This window comes from Scyliorhinus canicula, chromosome 10 (assembly GCF_902713615.1).
Source record: "Scyliorhinus canicula chromosome 10, sScyCan1.1, whole genome shotgun sequence".
In the NCBI taxonomy this organism is placed as follows: domain Eukaryota; kingdom Metazoa; phylum Chordata; class Chondrichthyes; order Carcharhiniformes; family Scyliorhinidae; genus Scyliorhinus; species Scyliorhinus canicula.
Window position 1 is genome coordinate 107,178,318 of NC_052155.1, and position 15,363 is coordinate 107,193,680.

The following is a 15,363-nucleotide window of genomic DNA, read 5'->3' on the forward strand; positions in this document are numbered from 1 at the left end:
CCCTGATTACCACAAAGGCAGGAAATAACCTTGGTTCAATGAAGAGTTCAGGAGGTCATGCCAGGAACAGCACCAGGGGGTAGCACGGTGGCGTAGTGGGTTAGCCCTGCAGCCTCACATACCGAGATCCCAGGTTCGATCCCGGCTCTGGGTCACTGTCCGTGTGGAGTTTGCACATTCTTTCCGTGTTTGCGTGGGTTTCGCCCCCACAACCCAAAGAAGTGCAGGCTAGGTGGATTGGCCGCTAAATTGCCCCTTAATTGAAAAAAAATCAAGGAACAGCACCAGGCATACCAAAAAATGAGGTGTCAATCTGGTGAAGCTACAATTTAGGACTACTTGCATGCAAAACAACATAAACAGCAAGTGAAGACAGAGCTAACAGATCTATGCTCTGCAGTCGTGAATGGTGGTGGAAAGTTAAACAACTCACTGGAGGAGGAGGCTCCACAAATATCCACTCTCAATGATGGAGGAGCCCAGCATGTTTGTGCAAAAGACATGGCTGAACCTTTCGCAATAATCTTCAGCCAGAAGTGCTGAGTGGGTGATCCATGTCAGTCTCCTCCAGAGGTCCCCGGCATCACAAATGCCAGTCTTCAGCCAATTCAATTCACCCCACATGATATCCAGAAATGGCCCAAGGCACTGGATACTGCAAAGGCAATGGGCCCTGACAATATTTCGGCAATATTTGGCAACTGAAGACTTGTGTAGCAGTACTTGTCGCGCACCCTAGCCAAGCTGTTCCAGTAGAGCTTAGTGGTTAGCACTGCTGCTTCACAATGCCAGGGACCTTGGTTCAATTCCGGCCTCGGGTGACTTTCTGTATGAAATTTGGACTTTCTCCCCGTGTTCGCGTGGGTTTCCTCCGGGTGCTCCGATTTCCTCCCAGAGTCCAAAGATATGCAGGTTAGGTGGAATGCCGTGGTAAAATTGTCCCTTAATGTTCAGTGATGTTAGGTTATGGAGATAGGTTGGGGGTGTGGGCCTGGGTAGCATGCTCTTTCAGAGGGTCAGTGCTGTCTTGATGGGCTGAATGGCATCTTCTGCACTGTAGGAATTCTATGGAATTCTACGACAAAAGCTACAACACTGGCATCCACTCGACAATGTGGAGAATTGTCCAGGTATGTCCTGTACACAAAAAGCAGGATAGATCCAACACGGCCAATTACCACCTTATCTGTCTACTCTCAATCATCAGTAAAGTGATTGAAGGCGTCATAAACAGTGCTATCAAGTGGCATTTACTTAGCAATAACCTGCTGACCTGCTCAGTAGTTCTGCCAGGGTCACTCAGTCCCTGCCCTCATTACAGCCTTGGTTGAACCATCGCCAAAAGAGCTGAACCTCAAAGTGAAGGTGAGAGTGACTGCCCTTGACACTGAGGGAGCATTTGATTGAGTATGGCATCAAGGAGCCCCAGCAAAACTGGAGTCAATGGGAATCAAGGGGAGAACTCTTGACTGGTTGGAGTCATACCTAGCACAAAGGAAGATGTTTGTGGTGGTTGGAGGTCAGTCATATCAGTGCTGGGACATAATTGCAGGACTTCCTCAGGGTAGTGTCCTAAGCCAAACCATCTTTGGCTGCTTGATAGGTCAGATATGGGGATGTTCGCTGATGATTGCACAATATTCAGGACCATTCAAAATTCCTTAGACACTGAAGCAGTCCACGTGCAAATGCAGCAAGACCTGGACAATATCCAGACTTGGGCTGACAAATGGCAAGTAACATTCATGCCATATAAGTGCCACGCAATACCAATCTCCAATAAGAGAGAATCAAACTATCGCCCTTGACATTCAATGACATTACCTTCACTGAATCCCCCACTATCGACATCCTGGGGGTTATCATTGACCAGAAACTGAACTGGACTAGCCATATAAATACTGTGGCTACAAGAGCAGGTTGAAGGCTAGGAATCCTGTGGCGTGTAGTTCACCTCTTGACTCCCCAAAGCTGTCCACCACCTACAAGACATAGGTCTGGAATATGATGGAATACTCCCCACTTGCTTGGATGAGTGCAGCTCCAACAAGCGCAAGAAGATCAACATCATCTAGGACAAAGCAGCCAGCTTGATTGGCACCCCTTCCTTCCACAAACATTCACTCTCTCCAACACCAACACACAGTAGCAGCAGTGAGTATCATGCACAAGATGTACTGCAGGAACTTACCAAAGCTTCTTAGGCAGCACCTTCCAAACCCAAGACCACTACTATCTAGGAAGACAAGGGCAGAAGATACATTAGAACACCACCACCTGGAAGTTCTCCTCAAAGTCACTCACCATTCTGACTTCAAAATATATTGCCCTTCCTTCACTGTTGCTGGGTCAATATCCTGGTACTCCCTAATAGCACAGTGGGTGTACCTACACCACATGGACTGCAGCGATTCAAGAAGACAGCTCACCGCCATCTTCTCAGGGACAATTAGGGATGAGCAACAAATGCTGGTAGCCAGTGAAGCCCACATTCTATAAAAAAAAAATTTTTTAAATGCATTTTCCAAGTATATGCACCAAGTACCTAACCAATGAACAATACAATAACAATGGCAAGCGTGGAACTGCTGAGAAAAAAATGCAGAATTGCTCTTTGAAAAAATGGACTGTGATGCGACCATCAATTCACACGAAACCAGGATTAGAAGTAAACTGTGGCTTTAATCAACTAGAACAGTGCCTGCCTGCGACTGGTCTGTTAGTGGGAGCCGCCTACAGGGCGACTGCTCTTAATATCTCCCCTTAAGGGGTGGAGTCATTGGCGGAGCCCACACAGGCCCCAGCATGCTACATTATAGGTAATACCATACAATGGTCCATAGGTGTAGCCCACATGGGCAACAGCGTAATACAGATAAGCACATGGTGAATTGTTGCAGCAATACATTCACCACATTCACCCCCTGTTAAAAAAATGAAGTCCGGCGGGGGTGGCGGGTTCATAAGTTCAGCCTGTTCGGTGCACGGATTGTGCGCTGTGAACCGCCGAAGCTCTGGTGTCGCCGCTGGCCCGGGCGTCAAACTCATCCGTGTGGCATCGGTAGTGAAGTCGCCGGTGCGGGTACAGATGTGGACTCCGGGATTGTGTCTTCTGGAGCTTCTTTCCTGTGGGTTGGTGAAGGGGAAATGGTGGGCAGGAGGAGGTGCGGGTGCCACGTAGGGGCGGGGGCGCTGGTCAGCGTAGGTTGGGCGGGGTAAGATGGGGTGGCGGTGGTAGTGGAACCTGCGGGTGCCAGGTCCCAGAGGGAGACCGTATCCTGTCGGCCGTCGGGGTGTTCGATGTATGCGTACTGGGGGTTGGAGTGTAGGAGCTGGACCCTCTCGACCAGGGAGTCGGACTTATGGCTCCTGACATGCTTGCAGAGCAAGACGGGCCCCGGTATCTTCAGCCAGGGCGGAAACGCGGCCCCTGAGGTGGATTTCCTGTGGAAAACAAATAGGCGGTCATGAGGGGTCTCATTTGTGGCCGTGCAAAGTAGGGACCTAATAGAGTGGAGCGCATCGGGGAGGACCTCCTGCCAGTGAGAAACTGGGAGATTCCTAGACCAAAGGGCCAGGAGTACGGTCTTCCAGACTGTCACGTTCTCCCTCTCCACCTGCCCGTTTCCCCTGGGGTTATAACTGGTAGTCCTGATCGAGGCGATGACTTTGCTGAGCAGGTATTGACGCAGTTCATCATTCATGAACGACGAGCCTCGGTCACTGTGGATGTATGTGTGGAAACCAAACAGGGTGAAGACACTATGTGGGACTTTAATGACGGTGGTGGCGGTCACGTCGAGGCACGGGATTGCAAAGGGGAAGCAGGAGAACTCGTCGATGCGGTTGAGGAAATATGTGTTGAGGTTGTTGGAGGGGAGGGGCCCTTTGAAATCAATACTGAGGCGCTCAAAGGGCCGGGATGCCTTTACCAGGTAGGCCTTATCCGGTGGATTGAAGAGCGGCTTGGACTCCGTGCAGATCGGGCAGTCCCTGGGCATGGCCCTGACCTCCTCGGTGGAGTAGGACAGGCTGCAGGCCTTGATGTAGTGGAGAAGCCGGGTGACCCCTGGGTGGCAGAGGTCATCGGGGATAGCACGTAGTCGGTCATCTTGCGCTCTGGCGCATGTGCTGCGGGACAGGGCATTTGGGAGTTCGTTGAGCTTCCCAGGGCGATATACTATATCGTAATTATAGGTGGAGAGTTCGAGCCTCCACCTCAAGATCTTATCATTCTTGATTTTGCCCCGTTGCGTATTATCGAACATGAAGGCGACCAATCGTTGGTCGGTGACGAGGGTAAACCTCCTACCAGCGAGGTAGTACCTCCAGTGCCGCATGGCTTCCACGATGACTTGGGCCTCCTTTTCGACTGAGGAGTGTTGAATTTCAGAGGTGGTGAGGGTTCGTGAAAAAACACGACAGGCCTGCCTGCCTGATTGAGGGTAGCGGCGACGGCGACCTCTGATGCGTTGCTCTCAATCTGGAAGGGGACGGACCCGTCCACCGTGTGCATCACGGCTTTGGCAATATCTGCCTTGATGCAGCTAAAGGCCTGGCGGGCCTCAGCCGCCAGTGGGAAGATGGTGGCCTTCATTAGTGGGCGGGCTTTGTCCGCATAGTTAGGGACCCACTGGCCGTAATATGAAAGAACCCAAGGCACCTTTTCACGGCCTTGGGGCAGTGGGGAAGGGGGAGTTGCAGGAGGGGGTGCATATGGTCGGGGTCGGGTCCTAGGACCCCGTTTTCCACGACTTCGCCGAGGATGGCTAGTCTGGTCGTGCGGAAAACGCATTTCTCCTTGTTGTAAGTGATGCACGATCAATAACTCCCCAAGCGAGATTGTAGGACAATTGAAGGTTTTATTGAACTAGATGTTTCCCCCAGCAGCGCAGGTACAGAATGCAGCAGCTAGGGAAACGCAGACTCTTATACTCCGGCTTACTGGCCGGAACCAGCAGGCAGGCTTCACCAATGATCTTACAGCATCAGGTACCTCCAACCTAGGTACCGTAATACCCCTAATACCGACTACCACATTCACCCCTGTTTATGAAAAAAAAAGATGTCGGCGGGGTTGGTGGTCTCGCGTTATACAGTGGTGGAGGTTATGGCGGTACCCATCGGTGGTACAGTGTTTTGCTTTTTACATGTCACACAAATTATTTACAGGTATTTATTTACAGGTACATTTCATATTGAAGCTATTAGTCGATCGGGGGCCCTGGTCGTCCTCTGTGATCGTCGCAATTTCGGCGGTGATGCAGGCGCCAGCTCGAGCATCCATGACTCCGGGAGCGTGGCTTATTCAGCTTCATCACCCCTGGGTGGGGCCAGTGGAAGGACCGATCCCCCTGGGAAGGGGGCAGCCGTGGGGGGCGCCTGTGGGAGGGTGGGTGGGGTTGGTGAGGGGGATGTGGGTGGGGATCCAGCGGGCGCCAGGTCCCGGAGGGAGACCGTATCCTGCCGGCCGTCGGGGTACGCCACATAGGCATACTGAGGGTTAGCATGAAGGAGGTGTACCCTCTCGACCAGCGGGTCCGACTTGTGCGACCCCACGTGTTTGCGGAGCAGAATGGGTCCAGGAGCTGCCAGCCAGGTTGGGAGCGAGGTCCCGGAGGAGGACTTCCTAGGGAAGACAAGGAGACGTTCATGAGGTGTTTCGTTGGTCGTGGTACACAGTAATGATTGAATGGAGTGGAATGCAACGGGGAGAACCTCCTGCCAGCGGGAGACTGGGAGATTGATGGACCATAGGGCCAGTAGGACGGTCTTCCAGACCTTTCCGTTCTCCCTCTCCATCTGCCCGTTTCCCCAGGGGTTATAACTGGTCGTCCTGCTTGAGACAATGCCCTTGTTGAGCAGGAATTAACGCAGTTCGTCGCTCATGAAGGAGGACCTCCTATCGCTGTGGACGTAGGCGGGGAAACCGAACAGGCTAAAGATGCTGTGGAGGACTTTAATGATAGTGGCAGCGGTCATGTCGGGACAGGGGATGGCAAATGGGAACCGGGAGTACTCGTCAATCACATTCAGGAAATATTTGTTGCATTTGGTGGAGGGAAGGGGCCCTTTGAAGTCCATGCTGAGGCGTTCAAAGGGGCGGGAAGCCTTCACCAGGTGCGCTTTCTCTGGCCGGTAGAAGTGCGGCTTGCACTCCGCGCAGATTTGGCAGTTCCTGGTGACGGTCCTGACCTCCTCGATGGAGTAGGGCAGGTTGTGGGTTTTGATAAAATGGAAGAAACGAGTGATCCCCGGGTGGCAGAAGTCATCGCGGAGGGCCCGGTGTCGGTCCACTTGTGCGTTGGCACATGTGCCGCGGGGTAGGGCATCAGGAGGCTCGTTCAGCTTCCCGGGACGATACAAGATCTCATAGTTGGAGGTGGAGAGCTCGATCCTCCACCGTAAGATCTTATCGTTCTCCATCTTGCCCCGCTGTGCATTATCGAACATGAAAGCTACCGACCGTTGGTCAGTGAGGAGCGTGAATCTCCTGCTGGCCAGGTAATGCCTCCAATGCTGCACAGCTTCTACTATGGCTTGGGCCTCCTTTTCAACTGAGGAATAGCGCATTTCAGAGGCATGGAGGGTGTGTGAGAAGAAGGCCTCGGGCTTGCCAGCTTGGTTGAGTGTGGCCGTCAGAGCTATGTCGGATGCGTCGCTCTCAACTTGGAAGGGAAGGGATTCGTCGATTGCGTGCATCGTGGCCTTTGCGATGTCTGCCTTTATGCGGCTGAAGGCCTGGCGGGCCTCTGCCGACAGGGGGAAAACCATGGATTGGATTAGTTGGCGGACCTTGTCCGCGTAATTGGGGACCCACTGTGCGTAATATGAAAAAAACCCCCAGGCAACATTTCAGGGCCTTGGAGCAGTGTGGAAGGGGGAACTCCATGAGGGGGCGCATGCGTTAGGGGTCGGGGCTTATGACTCCATCGTGCACTACGTAGCCGAGGATGGCTAGACGATCGGTGCTGAATACGCATTTCTCCTTGTTTTAGGTCAGGTTAAGGAGACTGCCGGTATGGAGAAATTTGCGGAGGTTGGTGTGGTGGTCCTGCTGGTCATGGCCGCAGATGGTGACATTGTCGCGGTACAGAAACGTGGCCCGCAAACTGTACCGGTCAACCATTCAGTCCATCTCCCGTTGGAAGACCGAGACCCTATTTGTGACACCGAACGGAACCCTTAGGAAGTGGTGGAGCCGCCCATCTGCTTCGAATGCAGTGTATTTGCGGTCATCCGGGCAAATGGGGAGCTGGTGACAGGTGGATTTGAGGTCCACCATGGAAAAGCCCTTGTATTGTGCAATCTGATTGACCAAATCAGATATGCAGGGGAGAGGGTACGCGTCGAGCTACGTACCCCTGTTGATGGTCTGACTATAATCGATGACCATCCTGTGCTTTTCCCCGGTCTTTACAACCACTACTTGAGCTCTCCAGGGGCTGTTGCTAGCCTCGATAATACCTTCCTTCAGTAACCGCTGGACTTCCGACCGAATGAAGGTCCGGTCCTGGGCACTGTACCGTCTGCTCCAGGTGGTGATGGGTTTGCAATCAGGGGTGAGGTTTTCAAAAAGGGAATGAGAGTCGACCTTGAGGGTCGCGAGACTGCAGACAGTGAGGGGGGGTATAGGGCCGCCGAATTTAAAGGTTAAGCTCTGGAGGTTACATTGGAAGTCAAATCCCTGGAGCATGGCAGCGCAGAGGTGAGGGAGGACGTAGAGTTGGAAATACTTAAACTCTCTTCCCTGGACTGTGAGGTGAGCTATGCAGTACCCCTTGATCTCTACAGAGTGAGACCCGGATGCCAGGGAGATTCTCTGGTTAACTGGGTGTAGAGGGAGGGAGCAGCGCCTTACCGTGTTGGGGTGTATAAAGCTCTCTGTGCTCCCGATCAGGCAGGATGTCTCGTGTCCGTTGATGAGTACTATCGTCGTAGCGGTCGAAAGAGTTCGGGGCTGAGACTGGTCCAGTCACCGAGGCGAGTCGTGGCAGAAGCTGGTGGGATTCCTCGAGTGGTGTGCGGTCATCTGAATTGGGGTCTTGAGACTCTAGCCAAGATGGCGGCACCCACGGGTCGCACATGACCGGGGATGGGCAAGATGGCGGCGCCCATGAATCGCACGTGGTCCCTGGGGAACAAGATGGCGGCGCCGGGGGTCGGCACGTGGCACTGAAGACGGTGTCGCCCACGGGCCGCACGTGGCCTGTGATGGGAATAATGGCGGCGGACCCGGTTCGTCCCCGGAGACAGCGGCAACAGCCCGGGCCTGGCATACCGCCACGAAATGCCCCTTTTTTCCACAGCCCTTGGAAGTTGCGGAGCGGGCCGGGCAGCTTTGCCAGGGTTGCTTGGCTTGCCCGCAAAAATAACATCGGGGCCCCCCGGGGTTGCCTGGCAGCCACGCAGCACACGCTTGTGGGGGGTTGGAGGATGCGTCGGAATCGGCTGCGGGTGGGGTCCATGCTGCCCATGGGGCTGCCGCGCGGTCGGAGACATACGCTCGTCTAAGGAGCTCGTGAGGGCCCGTGCCTCCTTGAGACTTAGTGTCTCTTTTTCCAGCAGCCGCTGGCGGATCTGAGAGGACAGCATACCTGTAACAAAGGCGTCCCGGATTAAAAGTTTGGTGTGGTCGTTGGCTGAAACTTGCGGACAGTTACAGTTGCTACCTAGTACCAGCAGTGCGCAGTAGAATTTGTCTTGCGATTCCCCCGGAATTTGTTGCCTGGTAGCTAGAAGATGTCGGGCGTAAACCTGATTTACTGGGCGGATGTAGTGTCCTTTCAACACGGTCGTCGCAGCCTCGAAACCGTCCGCGTCTTCGATGAGCGTGTAGATTTCTGGGCTCACCCTTGAGTGGAGAACTTGCAGTTTCTGGTCCTCCATGGGTGTAGTTGTGGCCGTCCTGATGTGTCCGTTGAAACACGCCAGCCAGTGTTTGAAGGTCGCCGCTGAGTTTGCTGCGTGGGGGCTAAGTTGCAGACACTGGCTTGATGCGGAGCTCCATTCTTCAAATCTAGTTCAATAAATTGATGCACGATCAATAACTCCCGAAGCGAGATTGTAGGACAATTGAAGGCTTTATTGAACTAGATGTTTCCCCCAGCAGCGCAGGTACAGAATTCAGCAGCTAGGGAAACACAGACTCTTATACTCCGGCTTACTGGGCGGAACCAGCAGGCAGGCTTCACCAATGATCTTACAGTATCAGATACCTCCAAGACCAATGATCTTACAGCATCAGGTACCTCTAACCTAGGTACCGTAATACCCTTAATACCGACTACCACAGTATGTGAGGTTAAGGGTTTGGGCAGTTTGGAGAAATCTCTGGAGGTTGGCATCGTGGTCCTGCTGATCATGGCCGTAGATGGTGACGTCGTCCAAGTACGGAAATGTGGCCTGCAGCCCGTACTGGTCCGCCATTCGGTCCATCGTTCTTTGGAAAACCGAGACCCCGTTCGTGACGCCAAAGGGGACCCGGAGGAAGTGGAAGAGGCAGCCGTCTGCCTCAAAAGCCATGTGGTGGCGGACCTCCGGGCGGATTGGGAGCTGGTGGTACGCAGACTTCAGATCCACCGTGGAGAACACCCGGTAGTGCGCGATCTGATTAACCATGTCTGCGATCCAGGGAAGGGAGTACGCATCGAGGTGCGTGTACCGGTTTATGGTTTGACTGTAATCTACAACCATCCGGTTCTTTTCCCGGTCCTGACGACCACCACCTGTGCTCTCCAGGGGCTATTGCTCACCTCGATGATCCCTTCCCGCAAGAGTCGCTGTACCTCGGGCCTGATAAAAGTCCTATCCTGGATGCTGTACTGCCTGCTTCTGGTGGCGACTGGTTTTCAGTCGATGGTGAGGTTTGCGAAGAGCGGGGGAGGGTCAACCTTTAGGGTCGCGAGGCTACAAACGGTGAGTGGGGGTAGGGGCCCGCCGAACTTCAGGGTGATGCTCCTGAGGTTACACTAGAAATCCAGTCCCAACAGGAGAGGAGCACAGAGGTCGGGAGTACATATAATTTAAAAATCGGCGTACTCGGTGCCCTGTATTGTGAGGTTTGTGGTAGCGCACCCTCGGACCTGCACCGAGTGCGACACAGAAGCCAGGGAGATGGTTTGATGCGCCGGGAAGATTGGGAGCGAGCAGCGTCTTACCATGTCCGGATGAATGAAGCTCTCTGTGCTCCCGGAGTCGAAGAGGCAGGACGTTCCGTGTCCGTTTACCCTCATAGAGCTTCGGAGGTGTTTGGATCGCGACTGGTCAAGGGCGACCGCGCTGAGTTGCGGGTAACTGGCGTGGTCGAAGGTGCTGGGGCGGTCCCAGGATGGCTGCCCCCGTTGTTCGCACATGTCGGCCGGCGTTGCAGATGGCGGCCAAGATGGCGGCCCCCATGAATCGCATGTGGCAGGCTGCGTGGGCGAGGATGGCCAAGATGGCGGCCCCCGTGAGTCGCACGTGTTGTGCGGGCTTGGAGATGGCTTCCGCCACGGACAACACGAGGCCGATGATGCGTCCGGGGGGGGGGGGGGGGGGGGGGGGAGCCGGCAGACACGCTGCCACACTGCGGGATCTGCATGCCTGTGAGTCCGAGGGTCGGGCCTGCGATTTAGAGGTTTTGGACCTGGCCAGGCAAACTTTAGCAAGATGTCCTTTTCTCCCGCAGTCACTGCAGTTCGCGTTCCGGGCCGGGCAGCGTTGCCTGGGGTATTGAGGCTGGCCGCAGAAATAACAGGGTAGCCCCCCCATGGTGGGCGGGCTGCCACGCGGCACAGGCCTGGGATATTCTTTGGTCTGGGGTCCACGAGGGGGGTCGTGTGATCGGACGGGAATGCATTAAGGCTTTGGAACACTACTTCCGGAGAGGAGGCTAATTTTACCATGTCTTCCAGGTCTAGGGCACCTTTTTTCAGTAGGCACTGTCTCATGTAGTTGGACCTGACTCCAGCCATGTAGTTGTCCCGGATGGCGAGGTCTATATGTTGAGTGGCCGTAATGGCCTGGTAATTGCAGCTTCGTGCAAGGACTTTGAGGTTGCGTAGGTACTCTTCCAGTGATTCCCCGGGATGCTGGCGGTGAGTGGTGAGGAGATGCCGCGCGTATACCTCATTCACGGGCCTTACGTAGAGGCGCTCTAGTATCACGAGGGCGTCTGCGTAGGTGGAGGCTTCCTTGAGTTGAACAGCGATTCGATGGCTCACCCGTGTGTGGAGGAGACTCAGCTTCTGTTTGTCGGAGGTGGAAGACGAGGAGGAGGCGGCGAGGTAGGCCTTGAAACAGCGGAGCCAGTGCGAAAAAATCTCTTTCGCCTCTGCAGTCTGCGGATCGAGTTCCAGTCGGTCAGGTCTGTGGGCCGATTCCATAGTGGCATTGTAATTGATTAAATTGATGCGACCATCAATTCACACGAAACCAGGAGTTGAAGTAAACTGTGGCTTTAATCAACTAGAACAGTGCCTGCCTGCGACTGGTCTGTTAGTGGGAGCTGCCTGCAGGGTGACTGCTCTTTATACCTCCCCTCAAGGGGTGGAGTCAGGGGCGGAGCCCACACAGGCCCCAGCATGCTACATTATAGGTAATACTATACAGTGGTCCATAGGTGCAGCCCACATGGGTAACAGCGTAATACAGATAAGCAAATGGTGAATTGTTACATCAATACATTCACCACAGACTGCTCCTGCAATCCTATAAAAGTGTCAATCAGACAGTACATTTAAATATCCATAACAGGTTTCAAATACTTCACACCTCTTAATATTGTCCAATTAAACATTGAGACATTGTTTCAAGGGATCACTTATTATAACCACTTAATGATGCCAATTAAGTAGTTACTTCACTTGTCAAAACAGAAAGCTTGCTGAGCTTTTATTGGTCTGAGCTGTCAGTCCTGCATGTGTAAGAGTTATGGACTGTTTGAATAGTGTCTGGTATTGATACTCTAACGGTCTATCTGATTGCATGAGTTGCCATTGAATTTGCATGGTGCGTAGGAGGAGTCATGGGGAGAGGGTGGAATGTGAGGGATAAGGGGTAAACTGTTTTTATGACAAGGAGGGCCTTCTCATCAGCCTGCCTCAGCATTTGCCCATCCCCATGTGATCTGCTTCTGAGATCTGTGAGTCCAACTTCCTCCCACAACCTCTCTTCAGAGTGAAAATCACACAATTTGGGACCATTTAAACTGAGGTGGGAAATTTACAGACTACAGCTACCTATCTCAGTCGTAAAAATCTAGGCCCTACTGTAGGATAACATATCGGTAGTGGAATACGAGATGAGCTGACATTTACAAAAGAGTGTGGCTGATTGTACAGAAGAACACTGGACAATTCCAGTCTGGAGTTGACAAAGGCATGAATGAAGGCTTCAGCAGAAGTTTGGTGGCGGTAAGAGACAGTCAGACAATGTTATAGAGCCAGAAGCAGTACTCATAATGGAGAGAATGGAGTTTGGAAGTTCAACTCAGATTTGAATAGGCTATCCAAGTTATGGGAAGTTTGGTTCAACCTGAGACAATGGCTGGGGAGGGGAGCTGAATCATACAATGAGCACACAAGAGGACATTTGGCCCATTGTGCCTGTACCCTTCTGTTGTTCATGATATAACTAAGAGATAGCATGTCGATAATGGGAGGAGAGAGCAAATAATTGTATTCCTGTGGGGTTGAGGATAGAAGCCATTTTATGTCTGTGGCTAAGATTAGACGACTAAGAGTATAACTATGTAAGAGCAATCAAATTTATTTGGAAAACCGAGGAGATGCATTGGAGGAGGATGGTGTAGTCAATTATCAAAACCTGCTGAGAGATCACTGAAATGCACAATGGTCGGTCACAGAAAATGTCAAATAACTTGCATTTGTGTGGGCTATTTTGTGTACACTGGCCACCCTGAAGTACTTTATATTGCTTTTGAAGCATAGTCACTGTTGTATTGTACACAGAATTGGCTACTGTAATACAGCAAGATCCGACAACCGAAATAATGCTAGATTACTTGTTTTTAATTGGGTTGGTATGTTTATTAATGCCGCTTGTGACTTTGAATAGGGCCATCTGGGTGCTGGGAGTGGGACAGAAACTACTGGAGAGATTCACAAGGGAAAATGGGTAGGTTTAAAAGTCAACAACAGTGCTAATGGAAGTAATCAACTTGAAATGGTAACTCCGCTTTCCAAAAACAATGCCTGACCTGCGGAGTATTTCCAGCATTTTCTGTTTTTATTTCCGATTTCCAGCTTCAGCAGTATTTTGCTTCTGGACATTCAATTAATCTTAAAATGAGCTGAAGCTACCAGCAGGGGCTGCACCCTACTGAATCACTGCTAAATGAGCCACTCAGAAGATGAAACGCCAGCATAAAGCCGGAGCATAATCTAGCATTAAAGGTTGCGTCCAGGTTGGTAAAAAAAAAATTACTTTTATCCACAACTGGGCCAAGTTGTGCTCGTATTCCTGTCCTGACAGTCTTCTAATGGACTGAAGCCAAGAGTTCCGACACGTCAGAGACTTCAGATAGCAGTTCGGGAAAAAGGAAAGAAGCAAACATTCTCGTAAGACCTGGGACGAGTGGACTCTCGGATCGTACCAAAGGTCATAAAGATCACTTCGTTACACAAGCCTGACCCTGAATCGGGGCGACTTGTCGGTGAACTTCAAAATGTAAGTTTAAAGTTTGTGCAAAACGAAAAGTTTGTGATGTAGTTTGGATTGTTTGCAGAGGCCTCGTCGGTGTCACTGGAGCGCAAGTTCTCCGCCCTGACAGACCGCAGTCATTCATTTATAATAACACTGGCATGTTCAGCTGGAGGGAGACGTTTGTAGGAAACCGTCCAAAACATTCTTCTTCCTTTTGCCTGTAGTGCAGGTTACACTGCCGGGTTGTAACAGACATTATTCCGTTTGACAACGCTGAAAATCTTGAACTGGAAATTTAATTAATAAAGTGCAGCAACTTATCAGCGACCGGGGCTGAAGCGCGCGGCCGGGGAAGAAGAGGATGGGGGTTGGAGCGCGCGGCCGGGGGAGGAGGGGGTGTGTGTGTGTGTGGTGGGCGTCGGAGCGCGCGGCCCCGGGGTCGGAGCGCGCGGCCCCGGGGTCGGAGCGCGCGGCCCCGGGGAGGGGCAGGGCTGGAGCGCGCGGCCGGTTGCGGTTCAGTCACGTGGAATTTGAAATCCAGGCTCGAGGTCGATTCGGAAGGCGCGCGGGTGGTGATGATGAGCAGCTGAACTGAGAAATTGGACAGTGCACGGCGGGCAAATGGTCTAAAACTGACAGCTGAGGCCGAAAAAGCATGTTCGGATCAAAGACTCTCTAACAACTGATCTCAACTGGATGCTCCCTTAATTTAGAAGAAAGTAAAGTCCACGCAGTAATGACTTTAATCAGTTGAGTGCATTTCCGAAATTCCAGCTCTCCAGAAAGTATTCCAAATTGAATGTCAAATGAATGCAGATTCACAGTTTCAGCTATCGTAATCTATTTAAAATATTCTACTGTTAAACAAGGTAGGCAAATGAATAAGTCCGTATATGTTTTTCACAAATGGTTGCATACGTTTCAAAAGTTAGCAATAAGATCAGCAGTCAAAGGGCATCTATCGTAGAAATATTTTCTTGATTGTTCTTTACACTATGTCGCCTTTATACATTTCTAAAAGATTTTACCAGGCTCGTCTATATTTACCCATCAAATGTTAAAAGTGCCACTATATTGCCCACGTAAATGTTGCCCTTTTATTGTTAACTATTTGTACACTTGCCGACATTTTTACTTTATTTCGAAAGCCAGCTGCTCAAACATCTATTCTTGTCAATGTTTCAACTACCCGAATCTGAAATACAACATTGCAGTGTAGATTTCACTTTTATTTGTGTGTGTGTGTGGCCGGGGTTTGGGGGGCGGGATGGATGGATGGATGGAGACACTGCTCATGGCAGATCGATCTCATCAGGACCTGATTGCAAGGATGAGAAAGTGGAAGTGAGTGGTTGTCAACCCACAGCAACTTGAAGAACCCTTGGTGAAAATGCTGAGTGTGAATATTTGGGACCAAAAATATCCACATAAAAAGATTGATTAACTATAAGGCATAGCAGAATTAGGCCATTCGACCCATCAAGTCTGCTCTGTCATTCAATCATGGCTGATTGTTTCTCATGCCTTCTCCTCATAACCCCTTAACCCTTTGTTAATTAAGAACTTCTTGTCTATCTCTGTCTTAAAGACACTCAGTGACTTGGCCTCCACAGCTTTCTGAGGCAATGAATTCCACATCTTCACCACCCTGTGGCTGAACAAAGTCCTTCTCATATCTGTTTTAAAGGATTGTCCCTTCAGTCTGAGGCTGTGCTA

At 51.6% G+C, this 15,363-nt stretch overlaps 1 protein-coding gene across 3 annotated transcripts in view; it reads left to right on the forward strand.

Annotated features, from left to right (window-relative positions):
- The first annotated feature begins 12,223 nt into the window (after positions 1 to 12,223).
- sgk3 (serum/glucocorticoid regulated kinase family member 3) overlaps positions 12,224 to 15,363 on the forward strand; it is a 189,854-nt gene continuing 186,714 nt past the window's right edge. The window contains exon 1 of one of the 3 annotated variants that reach the window (XM_038809514.1): positions 12,224 to 12,395. The gene's annotated coding sequence lies outside the window, so the exon portion shown is untranslated. Of the gene's footprint in view, positions 12,396 to 13,347; positions 13,672 to 14,163; positions 14,517 to 15,363 lie in introns of those variants that run through there. The other 2 variants (XM_038809512.1, XM_038809513.1) reach the window with 2 other exon arrangements.